At 43.9% G+C, this 13,086-nt stretch overlaps 1 protein-coding gene across 36 annotated transcripts in view; it reads left to right on the top strand.

Annotated features, from left to right (window-relative positions):
* Positions 1-13,086, top strand: part of PCBP3 (poly(rC) binding protein 3) — a 352,993-nt gene that overhangs the window by 228,600 nt on the left and 111,307 nt on the right. For all 36 annotated transcript variants that reach the window (XM_074189930.1, XM_074189929.1, XM_074189926.1 and 33 more), the window contains one exon: positions 8,394-8,515. The gene's annotated coding sequence lies outside the window, so the exon portion shown is untranslated. The remainder of the gene's footprint in view (positions 1-8,393; positions 8,516-13,086) is intronic.

The following is a 13,086-nucleotide window of genomic DNA, read 5'->3' as shown; positions in this document are numbered from 1 at the left end:
CCCCAGTGTTGTGGGAGCAGGTTCTGGGAGCATGCTCCCTTCTGCCCTCCAGGTGCTTTTCTTCTCAGGTATTTGCCCAACTGTTTCTCCAATTATAGCCTAGTGGGGGCTATCTTGGTCCCTGGCTGCCTGGGTCTGGCACTTATCTAAGCCAGCCTCCTCTTCTGGGTCTGAGTTGTTTCTTTTCGAAGAGTTTCCAGGTTCAGGTAATAAAATCCGATACTGGTTTATACCAGATGGAAGAATTTAAATCTGTTTTACTTTGGATTTATTTGTCATTGCATCTTCTGGCATATTTTTAGAACTTCTCTCATTTCATTTCCTCCAGGATTCTTGTCCTTGTGCTTCCCAGTGTGTTTGCAGGAGGATCGGGACTCTCTGGCTCCCAACATACCACCTTACTTTTGTTTTTAATAAACAGATCACTGTCAGTCTTTATGTGGTTTTGGAGGTGGAGGTTTATGAGGTGGATACTTGTCTGAGAACAAAGAACCCTATCTGCCCACATCTTTGGAGACCAAAGCATGAGCTCTCTTCTGAGAGTGGGAAGAGTCTAGGTGGAGGAAATTTTAAAAAGCTGCTTTTGAGAGACCCCCAAGAATAAGCTCAGATCATGTAAACCAGAGCTAGGGGCTCTGATCCTTCTCCCTCACAACATACACACACACTCATACAACACACGTATGCACACACTAACACACACACACACTCACAACACACATACACACAATGCATCCCAACATGTTTTTGTCTTTAGCTCTCCCTCCCCTGGCTAATTTCTTGCATTAGTAATCCTCCTCTTGTCTTACATGATCACACTGCACGTCTGCTTTCCTCCCATGTGCCTTCCCATGCTTTATCAGTGCCATTTATCTTTATACCATGGGCAATTCTGGGGAGAACCACAGTAACAACACTGAAACAGCCAGCTCCTCAAAATCCTCCAATTGAACCATTCCTCCTAACAGAAACCATTAAGTAAACTGAGCAGCTCTAGCCACACTGACTGATAGTGGAGACAGCATCTAGCCTGGCCTCCCTGCCCCTGGGCTGTGGTGATGCTAGGCGCTCTCTCCAATGCCATCGCTGACCCTTTCAGGACTGAGTTGAACTTTTTAAGGGCTCTTTGTTTTTGGATTTCCAGTGTTGTAGACATTGTGTAACTTTTCTATTTGGCTTTGTTTATTTCACTGACCACTGGTTCCTATGAGGTTTCCTGTATTTCTTTAAATTACTCAGTATTCATTTCTTATGACACGAGGGCATTCTACTTCATTTTAAAATTTGAGTTGCTTGATGAGATCTCTGTTCATTCACATGAATCTATGTAGACAGCTGATACTTCCCTCATTAAAACGGTTTTTCTTTCTGTCGCCAGAATTTACTTCTTGACAACTCCCATTCCCTCCTGAGGCTCGTTTCCCTCTGTAGAATTTTTAGCCATAAGATCCTAGTTATCATTTCTCAGAATAATTCCTGATCTCTGTTCTTGGCAACTACAATGTACAAGTCAATCTTCTCTGTTCTCATTCACTGACTCTAGGGTGGAGTGATCACTGCTCCCCAAGATTCTCATCTTTCATACTCCAGAAATAGGTCTTCATTGTTGGAAAGAACGATATATAGGAGTGTAGTTCCCTCTCATGGGTTCTTCCCTCTTAAATAAGGAAACTGCTATTAAGACAAATCAAGAAATGATTAGATGCTCTGTCAAAGATGGGGGAGAAGAAATGAAGAGGGAGGAGGGAAAAAGGAGAGAGAGAAAAAGAGACAGGTGGGGGAAGGAAAGAAGTGGGGTTGAGGAGAGGAACAGGGAGAGGAGTGAGGGAGGGAAGAGATAGGAAGGAGAGACATACAGAGAGCTTTAGCAGATGCTCAGATAATTGAGGTCCACTCACTACCTTCTGTGCTTCTGTACCTCTTGTATGAACTGTTCTGTAGCCCATTGATCAATCACTCCAGAACCAGCCCCCCTTTATCTGCACAGCCATTCTTGCCTCATGCTTGCAGTTAGTTTTTAGATTTCCTCCTCTGACTGTATGCAATGCTACTCTTCCCAGGCCCCCTATACCTTTACAAAAATTTCTGAGATGAAAATGTTGCATTTTATCTAAGAGACAAGAGGCAACCACTGAGGTTTTTGTGAGGAGTTTTGTCCAGGAGTGGGCTCTGGGAAAATGATTTTGGCAGGGATGAGGGGAGAGACTTGGAGCAAGACATTGACAGGAGGTGTCCAGATGAGAGGGGATGAGGCTCTCCACTAGGGTGGTAGCAGGGATCAATGACACTTATTGTCTGAGTTCCAACCTGGCTATATTTGGAGGAGCTCGGCAGCAAGGCAGCATTCATCTCAAAACTCATTTGCTATGTTACAGAGACACTGGAGCCCTCACATCCCAAGGCAGTTGTTTTGGTCTGGTAGAATATTCTCCAGCTGCCCCCATTTTCTGCAAACTAAATCTCCAGCCACCATCCATGCCTCCACAACAGGTCATCATTTTGTTTGCTTTACAGTTTTTATATAATAATTCTAGATAGCAATACCTTCCCTAGTTTCCCATCATTCACCCTCCCTTGTAACAAAAACAAAAACTGTTGAGGCAACTCAATTGTAAAATCAGTGGCATCTAAGGGTGTAAGCCACATTCCTCATCCATAGCCTCCCACCTCTCCTGAGGAAAACAAAAAGGTAGGTGCATTCCACCATTCTTCATCTCCTCCCTGAACACAAATTGGCCATTATTGCAGAGCAATTCTTTGTGTGATCTTTTCCTTTCTTCTCATTATTCCTTCTCATCATCATTCAGTTTTCGTTTTCCTTCCTATTTCCCTGTTCATCAGTTCATAAAAGTCCTTCCATGATTATCTGAATTCTTGATATTCATTATCATTTGTATACAATAACATTCCATTACATTTGTGTACCAAAATTTGCTTAGCCATTCCTCAATTTATGGACTTCCATCTACTTTGTTTCTAATTCTTTGCCTTCAGAAAAGATGCTGCTATAAATATTTTATGAAACCTTTCTTTCTATCTTGAACCTCTCTGTAATTAATACTCAGTCATGGAACCTCTGAATCAATAGATCTACATTTATCACATAAATCCACATTATTTCTCAAAAATCTGAAACATCCTTCCTTGTTGAGACATAAAAATTAGGATGGAAATAGAGGGGAGAGAAGCGTGACTATCCATTAGGTGCTCTACCTTTCCCAGTCTCTGAAATAATCCATTCATTGCATGTCTTTTTAATTCTTGTTGTAAGTAATGAATTGGATGAGAGGTCACTGAGCAGCAAGTCTCAGATCTTAAGTTGAGCTAAAAAAGGGGGAAAACCCAAAATCTGGAGCTTGAAGGCTTGGCTCCAAATCACAGCTCTGAAGCTAATTGTCTGCATCACCTGGGCCCAATCCCTTTTTCCCCTTGGGAGATCAGTTTAGACTAGATGGTCTCTAAGGTCTCCCTTCACAAAGTAAAACTATCCTGTTGAGTAGTGAGAATTTCTCCCAAATACCTACCTTTCTTTTTTCATTTTTTATTTTTTAACTTAAATACAAAATAAGAAAAAAATTGTCCTGTGTGCAGCAAAACATAAGAGAAGATTCATAAAATAAAACAATAAATTTTGATTTCAAGAAAATATAAGAAATACTATACATTGTGTTTAATATTACCCATCTTTTCTTTGCTTCCTTGTGGGTAGGTTTTCTTCTCTTCTCTCTGGTCTCAGTTGACTTTCTGGTTCCCCTACCACCACCACCCTGGGGATATATATACATAAGATTAAGAGTGGGGATATATAGATAGAGATGATATAGATACACACACACAGACATACTAGCATACACATAGAGACACACACACATATAATATATATATATATATATATATATATATACATATATCCATTTCTATAGAGACACTTAGATACACATAGACACCTCTGACCTGCATAGAGACACACATCTACATAGGAACACATAGACATTCATATTCATATATATATATATATATATATATATATATATATATATATATATATTTGGATAACATTTCCTGAAAGCAACAATCCCTCCTCACACCTCTATTTGATTCGCTGCTCCTATTTCTTAATCTAGCACCCTTCCAAACTATACCCCCCTCCACACTGATCCACATACCCAATTCTATATACCCTCTTACCATATTCACTCACCCTCCCTATCCCCTCCTCTTATCACTTTCTGAATTTAAAAGATTTTGATGGGGCAGCTAGATGGTGCCATGGACCAAGCACCAGTCCTGGAGTAGGGAGGACCTGAGTTCAAATCCAGCCTCAGGCATTCAATATTTGTTAGCTGTACGACCTGGAGAAGTCACTTCACCCTGATTGTCTCACATTCAGGTCCATCTCCAGTTATCTGGATTCACATCCAGATGACTCCAGAGGAAAAAGTGAGGCTGGTGATTTAGCTCAGCACCCCCTCATTTAAATCCAATTCATGTGTTTGTCATAACATCACCTCCCTCTTGTGGTGGTCTTTTTCGAAAATGAAGGACAAAATCACCCATTATCATAATATGCATATATGAGTATATGTTTCTATGTCTGTAGGTATTGTTCCCTCTTTCCCCATTCCTGATGAGAGTGCGAGCTCTCCTTCCCCATCTAATTCCTTCCTCTCTCACCTCATCTGTATAAGATGATAACTCTTTTTTTTAATCTTTACCTAGACCATCTTACTTTTTAGAATCCTATCCTCCTCAGTTCCACCCTATCTTTCCTTCAAACTACTCAATTACTAATTACAATCTTGGATGTATGGTTTATGTTTCCACTATTTGTCCTTACTGAGCCCCTTGTAATTAGTCTTTAATGTTTTCCTTATATTTCTCTTGTATAAAAATGTCTGACTTTCAATAAATGTGGTTAGTCAGTCCTTTGGGGACTAGCCAGGGAGGAGCTTTGCAGCCCAGACATTTTAAGTGACTGTCCCAGGATTGAGAGGGCCTATTTGAGACAGATGGTGAGGATGGCATGCTCTGTTAGTCTGTCCCAGGGTTATTCATGGACTTGTGTGATCCACCTCCATCCTCATGCTCATCCCTTTGAATCCCACTCCCCTCTCTCTGTCAGTCCTCAGGTCTCTGAGAGGTAATGGAATTACACTGGGGCCATTTTCCTGTCTGGTCATATGGTCACTCATCCCATAAACTCCTCTCTGGCTCCATCCCCTCCTCATTTTGATTCCAGCACAGCTAGCCACCGAGTTAACGTCCAACTTTATTTTTATCACGGTTTAATCAGGTGACAAGTAAGGCTTTGACAGGTTATATTTTCACCTGGAGCCAAAACAGTCCAGGAGAAGCACAGCAGGAAGGGGGAAGCTGTGGGGCCAGAAGAGGTATTTCCAGTGCTGGGAGCAGTCATATCAGAGAGAGGGGTCTGCCCTTATTTCCTGAGAGGAGGACAGGCCCCAGAAAGGGCATCAAGGCAGTGAGACCCTTGGGAATGGGAATAATTATTGAGGAAGGAAAGGTACCCCACCCCAGATGTCAAAGCCCCCATTGCCCTTAGGCCATTTAGAGAGAAGTGAGATTGCAGCCCCCCAGACCTTGGGACTGGAAGGAACCACAAGAATCCTTGGTCTGGTTCTCTAATTTATAGAAGAAGAAAGGGGGTGGGGATGAGATGCAAGGGGAGGAATGCTGGCTGCGTTCAGACTTGACCACAGACGTATCATCTGCCTTAAATTGTGAAAGGAATAAGATGGAGCTAACAGAATCCTATGGCACCTTGTAAGGCAAACAGAAGAAACCCAATCTAATTGAATAAGCCTGGGTTATTGTCACGGTATCATGCATCAACACAACAGAAAACAAGACCAGCATCGGGTGTCTCAGGAGAAGCTGCCAGCGTGTTCACAAAGCAGGGGGGCCCCAAGCCACCAAGCATGGGGAATGATGCTCCCCCAAAATCTGGCAACAGCTCCAAGGAATTTGGAAATCCTGGGGCAAGAGGATCTGAGAGCAGAGAGCAAAGGTCATGGCATAGAGCAGAGATTCAGAGCCAGGGAGTTGTAAAAACATAGGAAATGAGACCCCGAGGGGGGTCACACAGAGAAGATGTGGCAGAACCAGATTCAAGCCCAGGTCCTAGGTCTCCAAATAAAATCAACCAACCAATATTTGGTAAACACCCATTTATGTGCCAGGCAGGCAGGCGTGAGGCCAGGCCAAGAGGCACAAAGACAATTAGGTTGTTATTATATTTGTGATTATCTGTAACCTTTTTCTTTAATCTTCTGTAGGGCAGCTAGACGGTATGGTGGAAAGAGTGCTGCAGTCAGGAGCGCTGAGTTCAAATCTGGCCTCCAACACTTACTAGCTCGGGGACCCCGGACAAGTCACATACTTATTTGCCTCAGTTTCCTCCTTTGTAAAATGAGCTAGAGAAGGAAATGACTAGCCACTCCAGGATCTTTGCAAGAGAATCAGAAACTGCTAAACAACAACATGTTCTTTTTTACAGATTTGGAAACAGAGGCCAGTAGCTGACAGGAAGGAACTTTGCCATGAGTAAACCTAGCCCACAGTCCCCTAATGTAGATTCATGGGATATAAGATTGGAAGGGCTCTTAGAAATGTTCTAGTCCAGGTCACAGCTGGGGTGTGGGCACTTGAGCACGCTTCACTAAGGAAGCTAAGGCGGAGATTCCCACTCCCATCCGCTCTCTGATTTACTTCTCATTTGACCAGAGCATTCCTGTGACTTCCATCTGGGGTCCAAGGTTGGCCGTCAGTCCAGGCGGTGTCTCCCCTCCTCCCTCCACCTCCACCTCGTGAAGTAACTGTTGAGTCACATGTCCTTTTCTTCCTCTTACAAGGAATGACTTAGGACAAGGGTTCACAAGCAGTGAATCCCCAACCTTGATAGGCACCTTAAGCAGAACTGACATGAGGGAAAGAGCTAGCCTACAGCCACCCTAGCAGGCCCTGGCCAAGATGGGCAGGGAACTGGGGAGAAGGTGAACACTTTGAAGGCTTTTGAAATGGGAAGACAAAGACAAAATGGGAATGAGAGGGAGTTAGAAGAAAGAAATATGAGACTGAAGCATAGTTTTTAACTTTTCTTGAGGTTTCTCAGTTTTCTTCCTCAACATGACTATTAGGGAAATGTTTCGCATGACCACACATTTATAACTACATCACATTGTTTGCTTTCTCACTGTGGGGAGGAGAAAGAGGGAGAATTGGAATTCAAAGTTTAAAAAGAACATAGAAAATGTGTTTTACTTAGAACTAGGGGAAAATAAAATACTAAATAAATAGGTTTTTTTTTAAAAAAAAAAAAGAGATGTATGGACTGAGATACTATGGGAACATTCTAGGAACCAGTTGCTTATGAGTGGAATGGAATTCCAAGATTAGACAGGAGCACCAATTCCTAGGGAAATTCAGTTTCTTATAATCCTTCAGGATAATCCCTTGGCCCTTTGCAGGAATCCCAAGCTTCTGGAACTGTTTCATCTTGTTTGTGTAATGGACCCCTTTGGGCAGGCAGATGAAGCCTGGGAATCCCTCCTCATAATCCGTTTTTGTTTTTTATCATCAAAGCAGTTGCTAAAGGTGAAGGGGCACAGAAGGTAGAGCACAGGGTCTGGACTTTGTAACCCCTTGGTCATTACTTGTTGACTAACTTCAAAAAAGGAGGTCCATGGATAAGCTCAGCAGCAATCTTGGAGCACATACTGTGAAGTCCTTGCCAACTCCCTCCCCTCATGGTCTCCTTATGTAGCAGAGAAATAGCCCGGATAGTTGAAGGCTGAGGCTAGGGGTCCATGAGGATGGGCACCTCCCTCTGACTTCTGGCCCAGTAAAAACCCAGCAGTGGGTATCATGGCTGCAGGCTCCAAATCAACCCAGCAAAGTTCAGAGATAATCACCACCAGATGCCTCTAGGATGATAGTCTGAGGCCATTGCAGAGCCCACCCATCAAGTGGATGCTGGGTTGAGATCATAGTCAGAGGCTGGATGACCACCCCAAAGTAGTCACAGAATTTTGATGAAAACTAGGTCCTGAAGCAGGTAACAAAACTAGGCTGCTTGTGACCCTCCAGGGAGATCCAGGGGTATCAATGGATGTAGCCAGACTGCAGAGGCAATATCAATTCATAGGATATCCCAAAGGGATATCACCCTGGACCTGAGAAGGCTGATTTCAGGGTGAGCTACCCATCTATCATCCCCCAGAGAAACTGTGAGCACCAGTGTACTATGTGGAACACTGAGTCAGAGGAGCACACTTGGTATATGCATCCCTCTGTGTATGGTGTGTGTGGCCTGGTCTGTGTGGTCAAGACCTAAAGAATCAAGCTCACTTGTCAGGACTATCTTTGTGTTTCAGCTGAGTGTGGATCTCTAGCCTCAGCAGAGACCTCTTCACTGGGATGTCCTATGATGAGAGCATCTGGAGCCATCTGCTGACTCCAGCTCTGGTTGAACTTCCAAGCCAGCTTATGGGGCAAGGTGAGTCACTTCTTTCTGAACTTAGGAGGCGTTTGGGACCTTTCTTGAGTAACTATTTATGTCTTATAATGTATGTGATTAAACCCAATGACTCAACATATTCAAGGATATAAGATCATGCCATAAAAATATTTGAACTATTGATCATGTCTCAAACTACAATTCACAATATGACCTAGGGGCCTTTGATTCATTGTGTGGGCATAAGGGCACCAGATGGGCAGGATCTTTTGATAGTCACAGTGATCTCTAGAAGAGCACCTGACAACCCTTCAATATCTGTCTCAAGTTAAGTCATTGGATAATGTGAATTTAGTGAGAATTTTCACATGCTATTATTTCCATCCATTCATCCCTCTGTCTATGATGACCTGAAGGCTATTTATGAACCAAGGACCTATGGTATATATCTCAACTACTCAGTGCTGATAGATCCACATTAATCAACAATAGGGACATGATCCTAAAGAGAGGGACTGAACACATCCATAGTGTTCTCAACAGACCATCGTCAATCAATGCAGAAGCTATTGACTATTTCAAATTGAAGTCAACCAGTCCCTCACTGAAGTTCCAACTGAAGGGGTTTTGAATGCCATTAGGCTCCTTTCAAGTGGCAAAGTTCCTGGTGCTGATCCTATTCCAGCTGATATCTACAAGCTGGGGGTCCACTGCTCATCCAAAAACTGCCTGAGAATTTCCAGCTTTATTATAAGGCATGAAGAGATTATTCCCCAAGAATTCAAGGATGCCTCCATTGTCCATCTCTATAAAGGTAAAGGGAATAGATTGTCCTGTGAGAAAAACAGGACTATTTCTCTTTTAGTCATTCTCACCAGAGTCCATTTCAATAGGGTGATCCTTCATCTAGAAGATGGTCAACTCCCTGAGAGCCAAGGTGGCTTCAGAAAAGGTCGATGAATGGTTGATAGGGTATTTTCTGCCCAGCAACTCCAGGAAAAATGCCAGGAAGAGAATAGAGGTCTGTAAACAACATTCAAAGATCTGACCAAGGCCTTTGGTACCATCAGTTGTGAGGGTTTATGGAAAATTATGTCAACATTTGTTTTCCCAGAGAAGCTCATCAGTGTTGTACATCAGTTCCATGATGGCATGCTTTCCCGGGTTCTGGATAGTGGACATGGCTCTCAAGATTTCCCAGTCATCAGTGGAGTAAAACAAGGATATGTCCTTGCTCCCATACTTTTTATCATGATGTTTTTATTCATGTTATCAAACACCTTCACTGAGGATGAACATGGCCCCAAGGTCAGTTACTTCACTGATGGCAAATTCTTCAACTTGTAAAGACTCCAGGCCAAGACCTAAGTGGAGGGAGTGTTGATGGTGCCCTCAATGCAGCCTCTGAAGCTGAGATGCAACAAAGTCTGGATCGATTCTCTGCTGCTTGTGTTTATTTTGGTCTAACAATGAACAGCAAGAAAACCCAGGTGCTCCATCAGCCAGCACCACACTATCCATGTGTGGAACCATCAGTGACAGACAAGTTCACCTAATGTTGGCAGTGTTCTTTCCAGGGAGATTGACACTGACAGTGAGATTGATACTTGCATTGCCAAAGCTAATTCAGTATTTGAGATACCAAAAGAAAGTGTGGTAGAAAAGAGACTGACTACCCAACTGAAGGTCTACAGGGCCATTGTGTTGACCTCATTGTTATATGCCTGTGAGACCTGGAAAGATTCTAGTACCATGTCAGGAAATGGAATTGCTGCCATTTAAATTGCCTTAGGAAGATTCTGAAGATCACCGGCCAGGAGAAGATACCAGACCCTGAGGTCCATACTCGATTTAAAAACTGCCTAGCATTCCAACATTACTACAGAGAGTGCAACCATGATGACCTGGGCACATTGTTAGAAGGCCAGATGTCCACTTGCCAAAAAATCTATTTTATGGAGAATTCACACAGGGCAAGTGCTCACAAGGTGGGGGGGCAGAAGAAGTGATACCAAGACACCCTGAAGATCTCATTGCAGAACTTTAGAATTGATTGTACAGCTTGTACAGGCCCAGGACCGCCCAACATGGCATGCCCTTATCAGTGAGGGGGCTACACTCTATGAGGAAGGCAGAGTGGAGGCAGCCCAGAGGAAATGTGACATCCATAGGTTGAGAGCACCCACCCCAGGTGTACACACAACCAATTTGTGTCCAACCTGTGGTAGAACATTCCAAGCTCATATTGGTCTGATCAGCCACAGTCGGACACATTGTCATTTGTGTCAAACCTAGTGATGTCATTTGATAATGAAGGACAAGAACCTACCAAAATCTAGATACTCATTCATCCATTGATCCAGACATTTAACCGATATTTTCTATTACTTGTAGGGAAGTGCTTTGGATGAAACATGGGGTATGCTCCTGCAGTTTATCGCCTCATAGGCCAGATGGAACAAGTTCCCCTCCAGATAGGTTTTGGTTCATTCTTCTACTCTGTAAATTTCAGTGGCTCCCTATTACCTTTTGAATCAAATACCTCTATCTGGTTGCTGAAGACTTCACAACAAGGAGGTCCCAGCCTCCTTTTCCAACATGGTTTTCCTTTATTCCCCTCTCCCACGTGGTCAGTCTTATCACCCTGGTTTTCTTGCTGCTTCTCTCACTCTCTTGTCCCTTTGAACTGGTTCTCCCTCTGGCCTTGGATACTCTCTCTCCCCACTCCCCCTTTACAGAAGCCCCCCCACTTCTTTCAAGACTCAGCTCAAGCACCACCTTCTACTGGAAGCTTTTTATGAAGATCCTCCCCCACCCCTCCATTGCTTTTGTGTTTATTTTACATGTGGGTGTGAGTTTGTGCTTGTGTGTAGAACCAGAGAGACAAGACAGACAGAGCCAGAGAGGCAGACAGAGAGTCAGAGATAGACAGACATGGGGCAGACAGAGAGAGACAGAGAGAGGAGCATGTCCCCCCAGGTGCTAGAAAGGAAGCTCTGAAGGCCAGTGTTGCTTCATTTCTGTCTTTGTATTCCCAAGGGTGTTTCATATCTACCTGTCAATCAACGGGCAGTGAGGGAATATCATGGGATGAGAGATGAGCAGAAGGGGCTGTGACACCAATTTCCTGCTACTTTCCACCTGGTTTCAAAGAGTTTTGGGTACGAAGGAGCCTAGCCTGGGGCAATGGAGGCATCTCTCCAAAGATTTCTTCCAGAAGGGAAGATTACAAGAGGGAGTCCTGGCTCTTGATCCAACTCTCCTTCTCTTCCCTTTTAACCAAATTGGGGTCATGGATATTAAGAAGGAATTGTATCTAAGCTTAGTGGCTTCTTGAACCTCTTACTATTAGAAATTCAGATGAGTTTTATGAATTGAATTCACCTCCCTCCCCTAAAAGCTCCATTTCTCTTCTCTCTTCTCTGTCCTCTCCTCTCTCCCTCATTCCTTCTCTCTTCCCCCCTTTCTCTCTCCCCCTTCTCCTTCCTTCTCTGTTCCCATCTCTCCCTCTCTCCCTCTCCCCTTTCCTCTCTTTTACCTCTCTCTGTGTTTGTATCTATCTATCTGTCTTTCTCTCTCTCTCTCTCTCTCTCTCTCTCTCTCTCTCTCTCTCTCTCTCTCTCTCTCTCTCTCTCCCTCCCTCCCTCCCTCCCTCCCTCCCTCATCTCTCCCCCCTCTTCCCTCTCCCCTCTCCTTCCCTCTCTTCTCCCCCTTACACACACACACACACACACACACACAAACATTTTATTAATCCCAGTAAAAGTCATTTTAGCCTTGGGCCCTCCTCTTAGATAAACCCTGTAAATGGCTGAGTGCTCTTCATTTTCCATTAGAAGGAAAAGAAGGGGAATATGTCGGGAGTGGGGAGGAGGGCACTTGTCTCTCCCTGGAAGAGCTTTGTGAGAGACAGAGAAGGGCTCTGTCCAAGGAGAGACACCAGTGTGCCAGCCACTGCCCACCTCTGTCTCCTTATTTCCCTGGGAAGCATCATCTCTGATTGTTAAGTGCAGAGATGTGAGTCCAGCGTTGGTCCTGCATGGCAGCAGCTGGCAGGCTGCCTGTCTAAACCAGCATGACCTATTAAAGGGCAGAGCTGAAGCCCTTCACCCAGCATTTGGAGGATTAGCCCATAGCTGCCACAACAACCCACAAAGGGCAATGCTTCAGCCTTTCCCTATTGCCCAGGACTGAGGTCTTTGTGGGCTCATCTCAGACAGACATGAGGACAGAGTTGGAGGACAGCTCCAAAACTTTGTTCTCATCTTGACCAGAACAAGAACCCCACTTTTCAACATCCCTAACAAGTCAGCATCCAGCTTTTGCTTCAGGGTCTCAGTGAGGCAGGATGTTGGTTCCCCACTCCTCTTCTTAGAACCCTTGAATACAAAGATATGGGATCGGGGCACAATTTAGGGTCTCTAAATTGATCAAAACCATTTATGAAGTTCCTGAGATCTCCTGAATACCATAGGGCACTTTAATACCTGAAAAATAACCTCATGAATTAAATAATTGGGGGGGGAAGCATCTATGAAGTGCCAATTATATCAGACATTGTGCTGTATTTGGAACATGAAGAGTTAAAGAGACAGTCCTTGCCTTCAAAT

The sequence above is a fragment of the Macrotis lagotis genome, chromosome 5 (genome assembly GCF_037893015.1).
Source record: "Macrotis lagotis isolate mMagLag1 chromosome 5, bilby.v1.9.chrom.fasta, whole genome shotgun sequence".
Taxonomy (NCBI): domain Eukaryota; kingdom Metazoa; phylum Chordata; class Mammalia; order Peramelemorphia; family Peramelidae; genus Macrotis; species Macrotis lagotis.
Note: the sequence above shows the minus strand (reverse complement) of the source record. Positions and strands in the feature narration are given on the sequence as shown.